A 20,875-nucleotide genomic window follows, 5' to 3' on the forward strand; every position below is an offset into this window, starting at 1 on the left:
AATTATATAATAATCTTGAAAAAAAAAGAGTGAATGCCCAATCTTTGAATCTTAGCAGTCATTGACCTGTGTAGTGTTTGGATGGGAGACCCCCTGGTAATACCAGGTGCTCTAATATTATTGGAAATTTATTACTAATTATATAATAATCTTAAAAAAAAAGAGCCAATGCCCGATCTCTTAATCTTAGCAGGTATTGGCCTGGTTAGTGCTTGGATGGGAGACCGCCTCGGAATACCAGGTGCTGTAAGCTTTTGGATTTTCATTCCTACTTATATAATGTATGGGCGATTTGATTGGCTGATCTTTAAATAGTCTTCTCTTTGCAGTATCCTTCGCTTGCGACCGTAACAACCTGGCTATGCCTGATCTCGTCTGCTCTCGGAAGCTAAGCAGGTTTGGTCCTGTATAATGTACCGGCGATTAGATTGGCTGATCTTTAAATAGCTCTCTCTTTGCAGCAGTCTTCGCTTATGGCCATTCCACCCTGGCTATGCCAGATCATGTCTGAGCTCGGAAACTAAGCAGGTTTCGGCCTGGTTAGTAATTGGATGGCAGACCCCCTGGTAATACCAGTTGCTTTAAGATTTTTGGAAATTTTTCACAAATTATATAATAATCTTGCAAGAAAAAAAGAAAGGAGTCAATGCCCCATATCTGAATCTTAGCAGGTATGGGCCTGGTTAGTAATTGGATGGGAGACACCCTGGTAATACCAGTTGCTTTAAGATTTTTGGAAATTTTTCACAAATTATATAATAATCTTGAAAAAAAAAAAAAGTCAATGCCTGATCTCTGAATAATAGCAGGTTTTGCCTGGTTAGTACTTGGATGGAAGACGGCCGGGAAATACCAGTTGCTGTAATATTTTTGGCAATTTTTACTAATTACATAATAATCTTGCAAAAAAAAAAAAAAAAGAGTAAATGCCCAATCTTTGAATCTTAGGAGGTATGGACCTGTTTAGTGCTTGGATGGGAGACCGCCTCGGAATACCAGTTGCTGTAATATTTTTGGAAATTTGTACTAACTATATAATTATCTTGAAACAAAAAGAGTCAATGCCCAATCTTTGAATCTTAGCAGCTATGGACCTGTTTAGTGTTTGGATGGGAGACCGCCTCGGAAAACCAGGTGCTCTAATATTATTGGAAATTCATTACTAATTATATAATAATCTTTAAAAAAAAAAAAAAAAAAAAAAAAAGAGTCAATGCCCGATCTCTTAATCTTAGCAGGTTTGGGCCTGGTTAGTAATTGGATGGGAGACCCCCTGGTAATACCAGTTGCTCTAAGATTTTTGTAAATTTTTCACAAATTATATAATAATCTTGAAAAAAAAAAGAGTCAATGCCCATTCTTTGAATCTTAGCAGTCATGGACCTGTTTAGTGTCTGGATGGGAGACCGCCTCGGAATACCAGGTGCTCTAATATTATTGGAAATTTATTACTAATTATATAATAATCTTAAAAAAAAAAAAAAAAAAAAAAAAAGAGTCAATGCCCGATCTCTTAATCTTAGCAGGTATTGGCCTGGTTAGTGCTTGGATGGGAGACCGCCTGGGAATACCAGGTGCTTTAAGCTTTAGGGTTTTCTTTCCTACTTATATAATGTACCGGCGATTAGATTGACTGATCTTTAAATAGCTCTCTCTTTGCAGCAGTCTTTGCTTATGGCCATACCACCCTGGCTATGCCAGATCATGTCTGAGCTCGGAAGCTAAGCAGGTTTGGGCCTGGTTAGTAATTGGATGGGAGACCCCCTGGTAATACCAGTTGCTTTAAGATTTTTGTAAATTTTTCACAAATTATATAATAATCTTGAAAAAAAAAGAGTGAATGCCCAATCTTTGAATCTTAGCAGTCATTGACCTGTGTAGTGTTTGGATGGGAGACCCCCTGGTAATACCAGGTGCTCTAATATTATTGGAAATTTATTACTAATTATATAATAATCGTAAAAAAAAAGAGCCAATGCCCGATCTCTTAATCTTAGCAGGTATTGGCCTGGTTAGTGCTTGGATGGGAGACCGCCTCGGAATACCAGGTGCTGTAAGCTTTTGGATTTTCATTCCTACTTATATAATGTATGGGCGATTTGATTGGCTGATCTTTAAATAGTCTTCTCTTTGCAGTATCCTTCGCTTGCGACCGTAACAACCTGGCTATGCCTGATCTCGTCTGCTCTCGGAAGCTAAGCAGGTTTGGTCCTGTATAATGTACCGGCGATTCGATTGGCTGATCTTTAAATAGCTCTCTCTTTGCAGCAGTCTTCGCTTATGGCCATTCCACCCTGGCTATGCCAGATCATGTCTGAGCTCGGAAACTAAGCAGGTTTCGGCCTGGTTAGTAATTGGATGGCAGACCCCCTGGTAATACCAGTTGCTTTAAGATTTTTGGAAATTTTTCACAAATTATATAATAATCTTGCAAGAAAAAAAGAAAGGAGTCAATGCCCCATATCTGAATCTTAGCAGGTATGGGCCTGGTTAGTAATTGGATGGGAGACACCCTGGTAATACCAGTTGCTTTAAGATTTTTGGAAATTTTTCACAAATTATATAATAATCTTGAAAAAAAAAAAAAAGTCAATGCCCGATCTCTGAATAATAGCAGGTTTTGCCTGGTTAGTACTTGGATGGAAGACGGCCGGGAAATACCAGTTGCTGTAATATTTTTGGCAATTTTTACTAATTACATAATAATCTTGCAACAAAAAAAAAAAAAAAAAAAAGAGTAAATGCCCAATCTTTGAATCTTAGGAGGTATGGACCTGTTTAGTGCTTGGATGGGAGACCGCCTCGGAATACCAGTTGCTGTAATATTTTTGGAAATTTGTACTAATTATATAATTATCTTGAAACAAAAAGAGTCAATGCCCAATCTTTGAATCTTAGCAGCTATGGACCTGTTTAGTGTTTGGATGGGAGACCGCCTCGGAAAACCAGGTGCTCTAATATTATTGGAAATTCATTACTAATTATATAATAATCTTTAAAAAAAAAAAAAAGAGTCAATGCCCGATCTCTTAATCTTAGCAGGTATTGGCCTGGTTAGTGCTTGGATGGGAGACCGCCTGGGAATACCAGGTGCTTTAAGCTTTAGGGTTTTCTTTCCTACTTATATAATGTACCGGCGATTAGACTGACTGATCTTTAAATAGCTCTCTCTTTGCAGCAGTCTTCGCTTATGGCCATACCACCCTGGCTATGCCAGATCATGTCTGAGCTCGGAAGCTAAGCACGTTTGGGCCTGGTTAGTAATTGGATGGGAGACCCCCTGGTAATACCAGTTGCTTTAAGATTTTTGTAAATTTTTCACAAATTATATAATAATCTTGAAAAAAAAAAGAGTGAATGCCCATTCTTTGAATCTTAGCAGTCATTGACCTGTGTAGTGTTTGGATGGGAGACCCCCTGGTAATACCAGGTGCTCTAATATTATTGGAAATGTATTACTAATTATATAATAATCTTAAAAAAAAAAGAGCCAATGCCCGATCTCTTAATCTTAGCAGGTATTGGCCTGGTTAGTGCTTGGATGGGAGACCGCCTGGGAATACCAGGTGCTGTAAGCTTTTGGATTTTCATTCCTACTTATATAATGTATGGGCGATTTGATTGGCTGATCTTTAAATAGTCTTCTCTTTGCAGTATCCTTCGCTTGCGACCGTAACAACCTGGCTATGCCTGATCTCGTCTGCTCTCGGAAGCTAAGCAGGTTTGGTCCTGTATAATGTACCGGCGATTAGATTGGCTGATCTTTAAATAGCTCTCTCTTTGCAGCAGTCTTCGCTTATGGCCATTCCACCCTGGCTATGCCAGATCATGTCTGAGCTCGGAAACTAAGCAGGTTTCGGCCTGGTTAGTAATTGGATGGCAGACCCCCTGGTAATACCAGTTGCTTTAAGATTTTTGGAAATTTTTCACAAATTATATAATAATCTTGCAAGAAAAAATGAAAGGAGTCAATGCCCCATATCTGAATCTTAGCAGGTATGGGCCTGGTTAGTAATTGGATGGGAGACACCCTGGTAATACCAGTTGCTTTAAGATTTTTGGAAATTTTTCACAAATTATATAATAATCTTGAAAAAAAAAAAAAGTCAATGCCCGATCTCTGAATAATAGCAGGTTTTGCCTGGTTAGTACTTGGATGGAAGACGGCCGGGAAATACCAGTTGCTGTAATATTTTTGGCAATTTTTACTAATTACATAATAATCTTGCAAAAAAAAAAAAAAAAAGAGTAAATGCCCAATCTTTGAATCTTAGGAGGTATGGACCTGTTTAGTGCTTGGATGGGAGACCGCCTCGGAATACCAGTTGCTGTAATATTTTTGGAAATTTGTACTAACTATATAATTATCTTGAAACAAAAAGAGTCAATGCCCAATCTTTGAATCTTAGCAGCTATGGACCTGTTTAGTGTTTGGATGGGAGACCGCCTCGGAAAACCAGGTGCTCTAATATTATTGGAAATTCATTACTAATTATATAATAATCTTTAAAAAAAAAAAAAAAAAAAAAGAGTCAATGCCCGATCTCTTAATCTTAGCAGGTATTGGCCTGGTTAGTGCTTGGATGGGAGACCGCCTGGGAATACCAGGTGCTTTAAGCTTTAGGGTTTTCTTTCCTACTTATATAATGTACCGGCGATTAGATTGGCTGATCTTTAAATAGCTCTCTCTTTGCAGCAGTCTTCGCTTATGGCCATACCACCCTGGCTATGCCAGATCATGTCTGAGCTCGAAAGCTAAGCAGGTTTGGGCCTGGTTAGTAATTGGATGGGAGACCCCCTGGTAATACCAGTTGCTTTAAGATTTTTGTAAATTTTTCACAAATTATATAATAATCTTGAAAAAAAAAAGAGTCAATGCCCATTCTTTGAATCTTAGCAGTCATGGACCTGTGTAGTGTTTGGATGGGAGACCCCCTGGTAATACCAGGTGCTCTAATATTATTGGAAATTTATTACTAATTATATAATAATCTTAAAAAAAGAGCCAATGCCCGATCTCTTAATCTTAGCAGGTATTGGCCTGGTTAGTGCTTGGATGGGAGACCGCCTCGGAATACCAGGTGCTGTAAGCTTTTGGGTTTTCATTCCTACTTATATAATGTATGGGCGATTTGATTGGCTGATCTTTAAATAGTCCTCTCTTTGCAGTATCCTTCGCTTGCGACCGTAACAACCTGGCTATGCCTGATCTCGTCTGCTCTCGGAAGCTAAGCAGGTTTGGTCCTGTATAATGTACCGGCGATTAGATTGGCTGATCTTTAAATAGCTCTCTCTTTGCAGCAGTCTTCGCTTATGGCCATACCACCCTGGCTATGCCAGATCATGTCTGAGCTCGGAAGCTAAGCAGGTTTGGGCCTGGTTAGTAATTGGATGGGAGACCCCCTGGTAATACCAGTTGCTTTAAGATTTTTGTAAATTTTTCACAAATTATATAATAATCTTGAAAAAAAAAAGAGTCAATGCCCATTCTTTGAATCTTAGCAGTCATGGACCTGTTTAGTGTCTGGATGGGAGACCGCCTCGGAATACCAGGTGCTCTAATATTATTGGAAATTTATTACTAATTATATAATAATCTTAAAAAAAAGAGCCAATGCCCGATCTCTTAATCTTAGCAGGTATTGGCCTGGTTAGTGCTTGGATGGGAGACCGCCTCGGAATACCAGGTGCTGTAAGCTTTTGGGTTTTCATTCCTACTTATATAATGTATGGGCGATTTGATTGGCTGATCTTTAAATAGTCCTCTCTTTGCAGTATCCTTCGCTTGCGACCGTAACAACCTGGCTATGCCTGATCTCGTCTGCTCTCGGAAGCTAAGCAGGTTTGGTCCTGTATAATGTACCGGCGATTAGATTGACTGATCTTTAAATAGCTCTCTCTTTGCAGCAGTCTTCGCTTATGGCCATACCACCCTGGCTATGCCAGATCATGTCTGAGCTCGGAAGCTAAGCAGGTTTGGGCCTGGTTAGTAATTGGATGGGAGACCCCCTGGTAATACCAGTTGCTTTAAGATTTTTGTAAATTTTTCACAAATTATATAATAATCTTGAAAAAAAAAGAGTCAATGCCCATTCTTTGAATCTTAGCAGTCATGGACCTGTGTAGTGTTTGGATGCTACACCCCCTGGTAATACCAGGTGCTCTAATATTATTGGAAATTTATTAATAATTATATAATAATCTTAAAAAAAAAGAGCCAATGCCCGATCTCTTAATCTTAGCAGGTATTGGCCTGGTTAGTGCTTGGATGGGAGACCGCCTCGGAATACCAGGTGCTGTAAGCTTTTGGATTTTCATTCCTACTTATATAATGTATGGACGATTTGATTGGCTGATCTTTAAATAGTCCTCTCTTTGCAGTATCCTTCGCTTGCGACCGTAACAACCTGGCTATGCCTGATCTCGTCTGCTCTCGGAAGCTAAGCAGGTTTGGTCCTGTATAATGTACCGGCGATTAGATTGGCTGATCTTTAAATAGCTCTCTCTCTGCAGCAGTCTTCGCTTATGGCCATTCCACCCTGGCTATGCCAGATCATGTCTGAGCTCGGAAGCTAAGCAGGTTTCGGCCTGGTTAGTAATTGGATGGGAGACCCCCTGGTAATACCAGTTGCTTTAAGATTTTTGTAAATTTTTCACAAATTATATAATAATCTTGAAAAAAAAAGAGTCAATGCCCATTCTTTGAATCTTAGCAGTCATGGACCTGTGTAGTGTTTGGATGGGAGACACCCTGGTAATACCAGGTGCTCTAATATTATTGGAAATTTATTACTAATTATATAATAATCTTAAAAAAAAAGAGCCAATGCCCGATCTCTTAATCTTAGCAGGTATTGGCCTGGTTAGTGCTTGGATGGGAGACCGCCTCGGAATACCAGGTGCTGTAAGCTTTTGGGTTTTCATTCCTACTTATATAATGTATGGGCGATTTGATTGGCTGATCTTTAAATAGTCCTCTCTTTGAAGTATCCTTCGCTTGCGACCGTAACAACCTGGCTATGCCTGATCTCGTCTGCTCTCGGAAGCTAAGCAGGTTTGGTCCTGTATAATGTACCGGCGATTAGATTGGCTGATCTTTAAATAGCTCTCTCTCTGCAGCAGTCTTCGCTTATGGCCATTCCACCCTGGCTATGCCAGATCATGTCTGAGCTCGGAAGCTAAGCAGGTTTCGGCCTGGTTAGTAATTGGATGGGAGACCCCCTGGTAATACCAGTTGCTTTAAGATTTTTGGAAATTTTTCACAAATTATATAATAATCTTGCAAGAAAAAAAGAAAGGAGTCAATGCCCCATATCTGAATCGTAGCAGGTATGGGCCTGGTTAGTAATTGGATGGGAGACACTGTGGTAATACCAGTTGCTTTAAGATTTTTGGAAATTTTTCACAAATTATATAATAATCTTGAAAAAAAAAAAAAAAAGTCAATGCCTGATCTCTGAATAATAGCAGGTTTTGCCTGGTTAGTACTTGGATGGAAGACGGCCGGGAAATACCAGTTGCTGTAATATTTTTGGCAATTTTTACTAATTACATAATAATCTTGCAAAAAAAACAAAAAAAAAAGAGTAAATGTTTGAATCTTAGGAGGTATGGACCTGTTTAGTGCTTGGATGGGAGACCGCCTCGGAAAACCAGGTGCTCTAATATTATTGGAAATTTATTACTAATTATATAATAATCTTAAAAAAAAAGAGTCAATGCCCGATCTCTTAATCTTAGCAGGTATTGGCCTGGTTAGTGCTTGGATGGGAGACCGCCTGGGAATACCAGGTGCTTTAAGCTTTAGGGTTTTCTTTCCTACTTATATAATGTACCGGCGATTAGATTGGCTGATCTTTAAATAGCTCTCTCTTTGCAGCAGTCTTCGCTTATGGCCATACCACCCTGGCTATGCCAGATCATGTCTGAGCTCGAAAGCTAAGCAGGTTTGGGCCTGGTTAGTAATTGGATGGGAGACCCCCTGGTAATACCAGTTGCTTTAAGATTTTTGTAAATTTTTCACAAATTATATAATAATTTTGAAAAAAAAAAAGAGTCAATGCCCATTCTTTGAATCTTAGCAGTCATGGACCTGTGTAGTGTTTGGATGGGAGACCCCCTGGTAATACCAGGTGCTCTAATATTATTGGAAATTTATTACTAATTATATAATAATCTTAAAAAAAAAGAGCCAATGCCCGATCTCTTAATCTTAGCAGGTATTGGCCTGGTTAGTGCTTGGATGGGAGACCGCCTGGGAATACCAGGTGCTGTAAGCTTTTGGGTTTTCATTCCTACTTATATAATGTATGGGCGATTTGATTGGCTGATCTTTAAATAGTCCTCTCTTTGCAGTATCCTTCGCTTGCGACCGTAACAACCTGGCTATGCCTGATCTCGTCTGCTCTCGGAAGCTAAGCAGGTTTGGTCCTGTATAATGTACCGGCGATTAGATTGGCTGATCTTTAAATAGCTCTCTCTTTGCAGCAGTCTTCGCTTATGGCCATACCACCCTGGCTATGCCAGATCATGTCTGAGCTCGGAAGCTAAGCAGGTTTGGGCCTGGTTAGTAATTGGATGGGAGACCCCCTGGTAATACCAGTTTTTTTAAGATTTTTGTAAATTTTTCACAAATTATATAATAATCTTGAAAAAAAAAAAGAGTCAATGCCCATTCTTTGAATCTTAGCAGTCATGGACCTGTTTAGTGTCTGGATGGGAGACCACCTCGGAATACCAGGTGCTCTAATATTATTGGAAATTTTTTTACTAATTATATAATAATCTTAAAAAAAAAAAAAAAAAAAAAAGAGTCAATGCCCGATCTCTTAATCTTAGCAGGTATTGGCCTGGTTAGTGCTTGGATGGGAGACCGCCTGGGAATACCAGGTGCTTTAAGCTTTAGGGTTTTCTTTCCTACTTATATAATGTACCGGCGATTAGATTGACTGATCTTTAAATAGCTCTCTCTTTGCAGCAGTCTTCGCTTATGGCCATACCACCCTGGCTATGCCAGATCATGTCTGAGCTCGGAAACTAAGCAGGTTTCGGCCTGGTTAGTAATTGGATGGGAGACCCCCTGGTAATACCAGTTGCTTTAAGATTTTTGGAAATTTTTCACAAATTATATAATAATCTTGCAAGAAAAAAAGAAAGGAGTCAATGCCCCATATCTGAATCTTAGCAGGTATGGGCCTGGTTAGTAATTGGATGGGAGACCCCCTGGTAATACCAGTTGCTTTAAGATTTTTGGAAATTTTTCACAAATTATATAATAATCTTGCAAGAAAAAAAGAAAGGAGTCAATGCCCCATATCTGAATCTTAGCAGGTATGGGCCTGGTTAGTAATTGGATGGGAGACACTGTGGTAATACCAGTTGCTTTAAGATTTTTGGAAATTTTTCACAAATTATATAATAATCTTGAAAAAAAAAAAAAAAAGTCAATGCCCGATCTCTGAATAATAGCAGGTTTTGCCTGGTTAGTACTTGGATGGAAGACGGCCGGGAAATACCAGTTGCTGTAATATTTTTGGCAATTTTTACTAATTACATAATAATCTTGCAAAAAAAAAAAAAAAAAAAGAGTAAATGCCCAATCTTTGAATCTTAGGAGGTATGGACCTGTTTAGTGCTTGGATGGGAGACCGCCTCGGAATACCATTTGCTGTAATATTTTTGGAAATTTGTACTAATTATATAATTATCTTGAAACAAGAAGAGTCAATGCCCAATCTTTGAATCTTAGCAGCTATGGACCTGTTTAGTGTTTGGATGGGAGACCGCCTCGGAAAACCAGGTGCTCTAATATTATTGGAAATTTATTACTAATTATATAATAATCTTTAAAAAAAAAAAAAAAAAAAAAAAAAAAAGAGTCAATGCCCGATCTCTTAATCTTAGCAGGTATTGGCCTGGTTAGTGCTTGGATGGGAGACCGCCTGGGAATACCAGGTGCTTTAAGCTTTAGGGTTTTCTTTCCTACTTATATAATGTACCGGCGATTAGATTGACTGATCTTTAAATAGCTCTCTCTTTGCAGCAGTCTTCGCTTATGGCCATACCACCCTCGCTATGCCAGATCATGTCTGAGCTCGGAAGCTAAGCAGGTTTGGGCCTGGTTAGTAATTGGATGGGAGACCCCCTGGTAATACCAGTTGCTCTAAGATTTTTGTAAATTTTTCACAAATTATATAATAATCTTGAAAAAAAAAAGAGTCAATGCCCATTCTTTGAATCTTAGCAGTCATGGACCTGTTTAGTGTCTGGATGGGAGACCGCCTCGGAATACCAGGTGCTCTAATATTATTGGAAATTTATTACTAATTATAAAATAATCTTAAAAAAAAAAAAAAAAAAAAAAGAGTCAATGCCCGATCTCTTAATCTTAGCAGGTATTGGCCTGGTTAGTGCTTGGATGGGAGACCGCCTGGGAATACCAGGTGCTTTAAGCTTTAGGGTTTTCTTTCCTACTTATATAATGTACCGGCGATTAGATTGACTGATCTTTAAATAGCTCTCTCTTTGCAGCAGTCTTTGCTTATGGCCATACCACCCTGGCTATGCCAGATCATGTCTGAGCTCGGAAGCTAAGCAGGTTTGGGCCTGGTTAGTAATTGGATGGGAGACCCCCTGGTAATACCAGTTGCTTTAAGATTTTTGTAAATTTTTCACAAATTATATAATAATCTTGAAAAAAAAAGAGTGAATGCCCAATCTTTGAATCTTAGCAGTCATTGACCTGTGTAGTGTTTGGATGGGAGACCCCCTGGTAATACCAGGTGCTCTAATATTATTGGAAATTTATTACTAATTATATAATAATCTTAAAAAAAAAGAGCCAATGCCCGATCTCTTAATCTTAGCAGGTATTGGCCTGGTTAGTGCTTGGATGGGAGACCGCCTCGGAATACCAGGTGCTGTAAGCTTTTGGATTTTCATTCCTACTTATATAATGTATGGGCGATTTGATTGGCTGATCTTTAAATAGTCTTCTCTTTGCAGTATCCTTCGCTTGCGACCGTAACAACCTGGCTATGCCTGATCTCGTCTGCTCTCGGAAGCTAAGCAGGTTTGGTCCTGTATAATGTACCGGCGATTAGATTGGCTGATCTTTAAATAGCTCTCTCTTTGCAGCAGTCTTCGCTTATGGCCATTCCACCCTGGCTATGCCAGATCATGTCTGAGCTCGGAAACTAAGCAGGTTTCGGCCTGGTTAGTAATTGGATGGCAGACCCCCTGGTAATACCAGTTGCTTTAAGATTTTTGGAAATTTTTCACAAATTATATAATAATCTTGCAAGAAAAAAAGAAAGGAGTCAATGCCCCATATCTGAATCTTAGCAGGTATGGGCCTGGTTAGTAATTGGATGGGAGACACCCTGGTAATACCAGTTGCTTTAAGATTTTTGGAAATTTTTCACAAATTATATAATAATCTTAAAAAAAAAAAAAAAAAGTCAATGCCCGATCTCTGAATAATAGCAGGTTTTGCCTGGTTAGTACTTGGATGGAAGACGGCCGGGAAATACCAGTTGCTGTAATATTTTTGGCAATTTTTACTAATTACATAATAATCTTGCAAAAAAAAAAAAAAAAGAGTAAATGCCCAATCTTTGAATCTTAGGAGGTATGGACCTGTTTAGTGCTTGGATGGGAGACCGCCTCGGAATACCAGTTGCTGTAATATTTTTGGAAATTTGTACTAACTATATAATTATCTTGAAACAAAAAGAGTCAATGCCCAATCTTTGAATCTTAGCAGCTATGGACCTGTTTAGTGTTTGGATGGGAGACCGCCTCGGAAAACCAGGTGCTCTAATATTATTGGAAATTCATTACTAATTATATAATAATCTTTAAAAAAAAAAAAAAAAAAAAAAAAAGAGTCAATGCCCGATCTCTTAATCTTAGCAGGTTTGGGCCTGGTTAGTAATTGGATGGGAGACCCCCTGGTAATACCAGTTGCTCTAAGATTTTTGTAAATTTTTCACAAATTATATAATAATCTTGAAACAAAAAAGAGTCAATGCCCATTCTTTGAATCTTAGCAGTCATGGACCTGTTTAGTGTCTGGATGGGAGACCGCCTCGGAATACCAGGTGCTCTAATATTATTGGAAATTTATTACTAATTATATAATAATCTTAAAAAAAAAAAAAAAAAAAAAAGAGTCAATGCCCGATCTCTTAATCTTAGCAGGTATTGGCCTGGTTAGTGCTTGGATGGGAGACCGCCTGGGAATACCAGGTGCTTTAAGCTTTAGGGTTTTCTTTCCTACTTATATAATGTACCGGCGATTAGATTGACTGATCTTTAAATAGCTCTCTCTTTGCAGCAGTCTTTGCTTATGGCCATACCACCCTGGCTATGCCAGATCATGTCTGAGCTCGGAAGCTAAGCAGGTTTGGGCCTGGTTAGTAATTGGATGGGAGACCCCCTGGTAATACCAGTTGCTTTAAGATTTTTGTAAATTTTTCACAAATTATATAATAATCTTGAAAAAAAAAGAGTGAATGCCCAATCTTTGAATCTTAGCAGTCATTGACCTGTGTAGTGTTTGGATGGGAGACACCCTGGTAATACCAGGTGCTCTAATATTATTGGAAATTTATTACTAATTATATAATAATCTTAAAAAAAAAGAGCCAATGCCCGATCTCTTAATCTTAGCAGGTATTGGCCTGGTTAGTGCTTGGATGGGAGACCGCCTCGGAATACCAGGTGCTGTAAGCTTTTGGATTTTCATTCCTACTTATATAATGTATGGGCGATTTGATTGGCTGATCTTTAAATAGTCTTCTCTTTGCAGTATCCTTCGCTTGCGACCGTAACAACCTGGCTATGCCTGATCTCGTCTGCTCTCGGAAGCTAAGCAGGTTTGGTCCTGTATAATGTACCGGCGATTAGATTGGCTGATCTTTAAATAGCTCTCTCTTTGCAGCAGTCTTCGCTTATGGCCATTCCACCCTGGCTATGCCAGATCATGTCTGAGCTCGGAAACTAAGCAGGTTTCGGCCTGGTTAGTAATTGGATGGCAGACCCCCTGGTAATACCAGTTGCTTTAAGATTTTTGGAAATTTTTCACAAATTATATAATAATCTTGCAAGAAAAAAAGAAAGGAGTCAATGCCCCATATCTGAATCTTAGCAGGTATGGGCCTGGTTAGTAATTGGATGGGAGACACCCTGGTAATACCAGTTGCTTTAAGATTTTTGGAAATTTTTCACAAATTATATAATAATCTTGAAAAAAAAAAAAAGTCAATGCCTGATCTCTGAATAATAGCAGGTTTTGCCTGGTTAGTACTTGGATGGAAGACGGCCGGGAAATACCAGTTGCTGTAATATTTTTGGCAATTTTTACTAATTACATAATAATCTTGCAAAAAAAAAAAAAAAAGAGTAAATGCCCAATCTTTGAATCTTAGGAGGTATGGACCTGTTTAGTGCTTGGATGGGAGACCGCCTCGGAATACCAGTTGCTGTAATATTTTTGGAAATTTGTACTAACTATATAATTATCTTGAAACAAAAAGAGTCAATGCCCAATCTTTGAATCTTAGCAGCTATGGACCTGTTTAGTGTTTGGATGGGAGACCGCCTCGGAAAACCAGGTGCTCTAATATTATTGGAAATTCATTACTAATTATATAATAATCTTTAAAAAAAAAAAAAAAAAAAAAAAAAGAGTCAATGCCCGATCTCTTAATCTTAGCAGGTTTGGGCCTGGTTAGTAATTGGATGGGAGACCCCCTGGTAATACCAGTTGCTCTAAGATTTTTGTAAATTTTTCACAAATTATATAATAATCTTGAAAAAAAAAAGAGTCAATGCCCATTCTTTGAATCTTAGCAGTCATGGACCTGTTTAGTGTCTGGATGGGAGACCGCCTCGGAATACCAGGTGCTCTAATATTATTGGAAATTTATTACTAATTATATAATAATCTTAAAAAAAAAAAAAAAAAAAAAAAAAGAGTCAATGCCCGATCTCTTAATCTTAGCAGGTATTGGCCTGGTTAGTGCTTGGATGGGAGACCGCCTGGGAATACCAGGTGCTTTAAGCTTTAGGGTTTTCTTTCCTACTTATATAATGTACCGGCGATTAGATTGACTGATCTTTAAATAGCTCTCTCTTTGCAGCAGTCTTTGCTTATGGCCATACCACCCTGGCTATGCCAGATCATGTCTGAGCTCGGAAGCTAAGCAGGTTTGGGCCTGGTTAGTAATTGGATGGGAGACCCCCTGGTAATACCAGTTGCTTTAAGATTTTTGTAAATTTTTCACAAATTATATAATAATCTTGAAAAAAAAAGAGTGAATGCCCAATCTTTGAATCTTAGCAGTCATTGACCTGTGTAGTGTTTGGATGGGAGACCCCCTGGTAATACCAGGTGCTCTAATATTATTGGAAATTTATTACTAATTATATAATAATCGTAAAAAAAAAGAGCCAATGCCCGATCTCTTAATCTTAGCAGGTATTGGCCTGGTTAGTGCTTGGATGGGAGACCGCCTCGGAATACCAGGTGCTGTAAGCTTTTGGATTTTCATTCCTACTTATATAATGTATGGGCGATTTGATTGGCTGATCTTTAAATAGTCTTCTCTTTGCAGTATCCTTCGCTTGCGACCGTAACAACCTGGCTATGCCTGATCTCGTCTGCTCTCGGAAGCTAAGCAGGTTTGGTCCTGTATAATGTACCGGCGATTAGATTGGCTGATCTTTAAATAGCTCTCTCTTTGCAGCAGTCTTCGCTTATGGCCATTCCACCCTGGCTATGCCAGATCATGTCTGAGCTCGGAAACTAAGCAGGTTTCGGCCTGGTTAGTAATTGGATGGCAGACCCCCTGGTAATACCAGTTGCTTTAAGATTTTTGGAAATTTTTCACAAATTATATAATAATCTTGCAAGAAAAAAAGAAAGGAGTCAATGCCCCATATCTGAATCTTAGCAGGTATGGGCCTGGTTAGTAATTGGATGGGAGACACCCTGGTAATACCAGTTGCTTTAAGATTTTTGGAAATTTTTCACAAATTATATAATAATCTTGAAAAAAAAAAAAAAGTCAATGCCCGATCTCTGAATAATAGCAGGTTTTGCCTGGTTAGTACTTGGATGGAAGACGGCCGGGAAATACCAGTTGCTGTAATATTTTTGGCAATTTTTACTAATTACATAATAATCTTGCAACAAAAAAAAAAAAAAAAAAAAGAGTAAATGCCCAATCTTTGAATCTTAGGAGGTATGGACCTGTTTAGTGCTTGGATGGGAGACCGCCTCGGAATACCAGTTGCTGTAATATTTTTGGAAATTTGTACTAATTATATAATTATCTTGAAACAAAAAGAGTCAATGCCCAATCTTTGAATCTTAGCAGCTATGGACCTGTTTAGTGTTTGGATGGGAGACCGCCTCGGAAAACCAGGTGCTCTAATATTATTGGAAATTCATTACTAATTATATAATAATCTTTAAAAAAAAAAAAAAAAAAAAAAAAAGAGTCAATGCCCGATCTCTTAATCTTAGCAGGTATTGGCCTGGTTAGTGCTTGGATGGGAGACCGCCTGGGAATACCAGGTGCTTTAAGCTTTAGGGTTTTCTTTCCTACTTATATAATGTACCGGCGATTAGACTGACTGATCTTTAAATAGCTCTCTCTTTGCAGCAGTCTTCGCTTATGGCCATACCACCCTGGCTATGCCAGATCATGTCTGAGCTCGGAAGCTAAGCACGTTTGGGCCTGGTTAGTAATTGGATGGGAGACCCCCTGGTAATACCAGTTGCTTTAAGATTTTTGTAAATTTTTCACAAATTATATAATAATCTTGAAAAAAAAAAGAGTGAATGCCCATTCTTTGAATCTTAGCAGTCATTGACCTGTGTAGTGTTTGGATGGGAGACCCCCTGGTAATACCAGGTGCTCTAATATTATTGGAAATGTATTACTAATTATATAATAATCTTAAAAAAAAAAGAGCCAATGCCCGATCTCTTAATCTTAGCAGGTATTGGCCTGGTTAGTGCTTGGATGGGAGACCGCCTCGGAATACCAGGTGCTGTAAGCTTTTGGATTTTCATTCCTACTTATATAATGTATGGGCGATTTGATTGGCTGATCTTTAAATAGTCTTCTCTTTGCAGTATCCTTCGCTTGCGACCGTAACAACCTGGCTATGCCTGATCTCGTCTGCTCTCGGAAGCTAAGCAGGTTTGGTCCTGTATAATGTACCGGCGATTAGATTGGCTGATCTTTAAATAGCTCTCTCTTTGCAGCAGTCTTCGCTTATGGCCATTCCACCCTGGCTATGCCAGATCATGTCTGAGCTCGGAAACTAAGCAGGTTTCGGCCTGGTTAGTAATTGGATGGCAGACCCCCTGGTAATACCAGTTGCTTTAAGATTTTTGGAAATTTTTCACAAATTATATAATAATCTTGCAAGAAAAAAAGAAAGGAGTCAATGCCCCATATCTGAATCTTAGCAGGTATGGGCCTGGTTAGTAATTGGATGGGAGACACCCTGGTAATACCAGTTGCTTTAAGATTTTTGGAAATTTTTCACAAATTATATAATAATCTTGAAAAAAAAAAAAAGTCAATGCCCGATCTCTGAATAATAGCAGGTTTTGCCTGGTTAGTACTTGGATGGAAGACGGCCGGGAAATACCAGTTGCTGTAATATTTTTGGCAATTTTTACTAATTACATAATAATCTTGCAAAAAAAAAAAAAAAAAGAGTAAATGCCCAATCTTTGAATCTTAGGAGGTATGGACCTGTTTAGTGCTTGGATGGGAGACCGCCTCGGAATACCAGTTGCTGTAATATTTTTGGAAATTTGTACTAACTATATAATTATCTTGAAACAAAAAGAGTCAATGCCCAATCTTTGAATCTTAGCAGCTATGGACCTGTTTAGTGTTTGGATGGGAGACCGCCTCGGAAAACCAGGTGCTCTAATATTATTGGAAATTCATTACTAATTATATAATAATCTTTAAAAAAAAAAAAAAAAAAAAAAAAAGAGTCAATGCCCGATCTCTTAATCTTAGCAGGTATTGGCCTGGTTAGTGCTTGGATGGGAGACCGCCTGGGAATACCAGGTGCTTTAAGCTTTAGGGTTTTCTTTCCTACTTATATAATGTACCGGCGATTAGACTGACTGATCTTTAAATAGCTCTCTCTTTGCAGCAGTCTTCGCTTATGGCCATACCACCCTGGCTATGCCAGATCATGTCTGAGCTCGGAAGCTAAGCACGTTTGGGCCTGGTTAGTAATTGGATGGGAGACCCCCTGGTAATACCAGTTGCTTTAAGATTTTTGTAAATTTTTCACAAATTATATAATAATCTTGAAAAAAAAAAGAGTGAATGCCCATTCTTTGAATCTTAGCAGTCATTGACCTGTGTAGTGTTTGGATGGGAGACCCCCTGGTAATACCAGGTGCTCTAATATTATTGGAAATGTATTACTAATTATATAATAATCTTAAAAAAAAAAGAGCCAATGCCCGATCTCTTAATCTTAGCAGGTATTGGCCTGGTTAGTGCTTGGATGGGAGACCGCCTCGGAATACCAGGTGCTGTAAGCTTTTGGATTTTCATTCCTACTTATATAATGTATGGGCGATTTGATTGGCTGATCTTTAAATAGTCTTCTCTTTGCAGTATCCTTCGCTTGCGACCGTAACAACCTGGCTATGCCTGATCTCGTCTGCTCTCGGAAGCTAAGCAGGTTTGGTCCTGTATAATGTACCGGCGATTAGATTGGCTGATCTTTAAATAGCTCTCTCTTTGCAGCAGTCTTCGCTTATGGCCATTCCACCCTGGCTATGCCAGATCATGTCTGAGCTCGGAAACTAAGCAGGTTTCGGCCTGGTTAGTAATTGGATGGCAGACCCCCTGGTAATACCAGTTGCTTTAAGATTTTTGGAAATTTTTCACAAATTATATAATAATCTTGCAAGAAAAAAAGAAAGGAGTCAATGCCCCATATCTGAATCTTAGCAGGTATGGGCCTGGTTAGTAATTGGATGGGAGACACCCTGGTAATACCAGTTGCTTTAAGATTTTTGGAAATTTTTCACAAATTATATAATAATCTTGAAAAAAAAAAAAAGTCAATGCCCGATCTCTGAATAATAGCAGGTTTTGCCTGGTTAGTACTTGGATGGAAGACGGCCGGGAAATACCAGTTGCTGTAATATTTTTGGCAATTTTTACTAATTACATAATAATCTTGCAAAAAAAAAAAAAAAAAGAGTAAATGCCCAATCTTTGAATCTTAGGAGGTATGGACCTGTTTAGTGCTTGGATGGGAGACCGCCTCGGAATACCAGTTGCTGTAATATTTTTGGAAATTTGTACTAACTATATAATTATCTTGAAACAAAAAGAGTCAATGCCCAATCTTTGAATCTTAGCAGCTATGGACCTGTTTAGTGTTTGGATGGGAGACCGCCTCGGAAAACCAGGTGCTCTAATATTATTGGAAATTCATTACTAATTATATAATAATCTTTAAAAAAAAAAAAAAAAAAAAAAAAAAAAGAGTCAATGCCCGATCTCTTAATCTTAGCAGGTTTGGGCCTGGTTAGTAATTGGATGGGAGACCCCCTGGTAATACCAGTTGCTCTAAGATTTTTGTAAATTTTTCACAAATTATATAATAATCTTGAAAAAAAAAAGAGTCAATGCCCATTCTTTGAATCTTAGCAGTCATGGACCTGTTTAGTGTCTGGATGGGAGACCGCCTCGGAATACCAGGTGCTCTAATATTATTGGAAATTTATTACTAATTATATATAGGGGTGTGCATTGGCACTGCCCTCACGATTCGATTCGATTACGATTCACCAGGTAACGATTCGATTCAATTCGATTCTACGATGCATTGCGATGCATCAAAATTCTACTGCACACAAGGCAAATTTTTCATCAGTCATGAGGCAAAACAAGCAGATATTAAACAACAGATTTTATTGGCTGCTATGTGTCTCCTGTATCTTTGACATAAAAGTTATTAAATTAAATTAAATGTAATAAAATAAAATAAAATGTAATTAAATAAAATGTACTAAATCAAATTAAATGGTACAGGGTATTGGATATGGCATTTTCATACCTGAAAATGAAAACAATCAAAATCACTGCTTTCAGTGCTTTTTTTTTTTTTTTTACACATCTTGACGGAGATGACAGGGCACTTCCTGAAGTCCTGTGCAAATATTAAAATAATAAGTAACACTATTTTAACAACAACCACCCAGGAATAAAAATATTCAGTGCAACAACACACAGTAACCACTTATTACTGTGAAACTTTTTTCAAGTAGTTAAGTAAAGTGCAAATTATTCTCAACAAAACAGCAGCTTAGCAGCTATATGACAATGACAATTATATATGCCTGCCCCCTGATCCTACCATCACATCAGCTGCATACAATCGGTAGCTTATACCGGGGCTCAATTGTTTCAAGCATGTGGCAAAACCCCACATTTTCTACCACAGAATAGGGTCGTAGATCCTTCGCTATAAAACATGCCACCGATCGTGTGATCCTCTTTGCTCTCTGGAAGTTGTGTGGCAATGTTGATCAGGATACCAATGATCAACATGGTTCGTGAAGTTAGCTGTATTGCCAACGTGCTTAATTTTAGTGTGGCAGATTTTACACACCGCGTAAGACGTGTCTAGTGTCCCATTCACTTCATAAAATCCGAAATGTGCCCAGATGTCCGCTTTCCAAGCTTTGGGCGCGTTTTTTATAATCCGTCTATCACGGTCATCTCCCTCCGCCTCAGCCATCTTGCTTGTTGTTGTTGTTATTCTCCCGGAACCGGAAGTATTTAAACTTCACAACTTTTTTGTCCGCCAGAAAATAAACAGTGACATAATCGATTATGGCACTTTGCCGCATCGATGCTGAATCGTTCATGCCCCGCATCGCGATGCATTGCCGAATCGATTATTGTTGACACCCCTAATTATATAATAATCTTAAAAAAAAAAAAAAAAAAAAAAAGAGTCAATGCCCGATCTCTTAATCTTAGCAGGTATTGGCCTGGTTAGTGCTTGGATGGGAGACCGCTTGGGAATACCAGGTGCTTTAAGCTTTAGGGTTTTCTTTCCTACTTATATAATGTACCGGCGATTAGATTGACTGATCTTTAAATAGCTCTCTCTTTGCAGCAGTCTTTGCTTATGGCCATACCACCCTGGCTATGCCAGATCATGTCTGAGCTCGGAAGCTAAGCAGGTTTGGGCCTGGTTAGTAATTGGATGGGAGACCCCCTGGTAATACCAGTTGCTTTAAGATTTTTGTAAATTTTTCACAAATTATATAATAATCTTGAAAAAAAAAGAGTGAATGCCCAATCTTTGAATCTTAGCAGTCATTGACCTGTGTAGTGTTTGGATGGGAGACCCCCTGGTAATACCAGGTGCTCTAATATTATTGGAAATTTATTACTAATTATATAATAATCGTAAAAAAAAAGAGCCAATGCCCGATCTCTTAATCTTAGCAGGTATTGGCCTGGTTAGTGCTTGGATGGGAGACCGCCTCGGAATACCAGGTGCTGTAAGCTTTTGGATTTTCATTCCTACTTATATAATGTATGGGCGATTTGATTGGCTGATCTTTAAATAGTCTTCTCTTTGCAGTATCCTTCGCTTGCGACCGTAACAACCTGGCTATGCCTGATCTCGTCTGCTCTCGGAAGCTAAGCAGGTTTGGTCCTGTATAATGTACCGGCGATTAGATTGGCTGATCTTTAAATAGCTCTCTCTTTGCAGCAGTCTTCGCTTATGGCCATTCCACCCTGGCTATGCCAGATCATGTCTGAGCTCGGAAACTAAGCAGGTTTCGGCC

The 20,875-nt window shown here is 38.6% G+C and overlaps 15 pseudogenes; all 15 read left to right on the forward strand.

Moving 5' to 3' along the window:
• Window positions 1–1,670: 1,670 nt before the first annotated feature.
• On the forward strand, window positions 1,671–1,789 carry LOC127964904 (uncharacterized; annotated as a pseudogene).
• Window positions 1,790–3,186: 1,397 nt separating this feature from the next.
• Window positions 3,187–3,305, forward strand: LOC127962598 (uncharacterized; annotated as a pseudogene).
• Window positions 3,306–4,704: 1,399 nt separating this feature from the next.
• On the forward strand, window positions 4,705–4,823 carry LOC127961792 (uncharacterized; annotated as a pseudogene).
• A 486-nt stretch (window positions 4,824–5,309) lies between these two features.
• LOC127964909 (uncharacterized) lies at window positions 5,310–5,428 on the forward strand (annotated as a pseudogene).
• Window positions 5,429–5,915: 487 nt separating this feature from the next.
• LOC127964918 (uncharacterized) lies at window positions 5,916–6,034 on the forward strand (annotated as a pseudogene).
• Window positions 6,035–7,887: 1,853 nt separating this feature from the next.
• LOC127961797 (uncharacterized) lies at window positions 7,888–8,006 on the forward strand (annotated as a pseudogene).
• Window positions 8,007–8,495: 489 nt separating this feature from the next.
• Window positions 8,496–8,614, forward strand: LOC127964287 (uncharacterized; annotated as a pseudogene).
• A 371-nt stretch (window positions 8,615–8,985) lies between these two features.
• LOC127963404 (uncharacterized) lies at window positions 8,986–9,104 on the forward strand (annotated as a pseudogene).
• A 946-nt stretch (window positions 9,105–10,050) lies between these two features.
• On the forward strand, window positions 10,051–10,169 carry LOC127963087 (uncharacterized; annotated as a pseudogene).
• A 369-nt stretch (window positions 10,170–10,538) lies between these two features.
• LOC127964919 (uncharacterized) lies at window positions 10,539–10,657 on the forward strand (annotated as a pseudogene).
• Window positions 10,658–12,345: 1,688 nt separating this feature from the next.
• LOC127964920 (uncharacterized) lies at window positions 12,346–12,464 on the forward strand (annotated as a pseudogene).
• Window positions 12,465–14,152: 1,688 nt separating this feature from the next.
• On the forward strand, window positions 14,153–14,271 carry LOC127964921 (uncharacterized; annotated as a pseudogene).
• Window positions 14,272–15,679: 1,408 nt separating this feature from the next.
• LOC127962609 (uncharacterized) lies at window positions 15,680–15,798 on the forward strand (annotated as a pseudogene).
• Window positions 15,799–17,201: 1,403 nt separating this feature from the next.
• On the forward strand, window positions 17,202–17,320 carry LOC127962615 (uncharacterized; annotated as a pseudogene).
• A 2,881-nt stretch (window positions 17,321–20,201) lies between these two features.
• On the forward strand, window positions 20,202–20,320 carry LOC127964922 (uncharacterized; annotated as a pseudogene).
• Window positions 20,321–20,875: the final 555 nt, after the last annotated feature.

The sequence above is a fragment of the Carassius gibelio genome, chromosome A3 (assembly GCF_023724105.1).
Source record: "Carassius gibelio isolate Cgi1373 ecotype wild population from Czech Republic chromosome A3, carGib1.2-hapl.c, whole genome shotgun sequence".
Taxonomy (NCBI): domain Eukaryota; kingdom Metazoa; phylum Chordata; class Actinopteri; order Cypriniformes; family Cyprinidae; genus Carassius; species Carassius gibelio.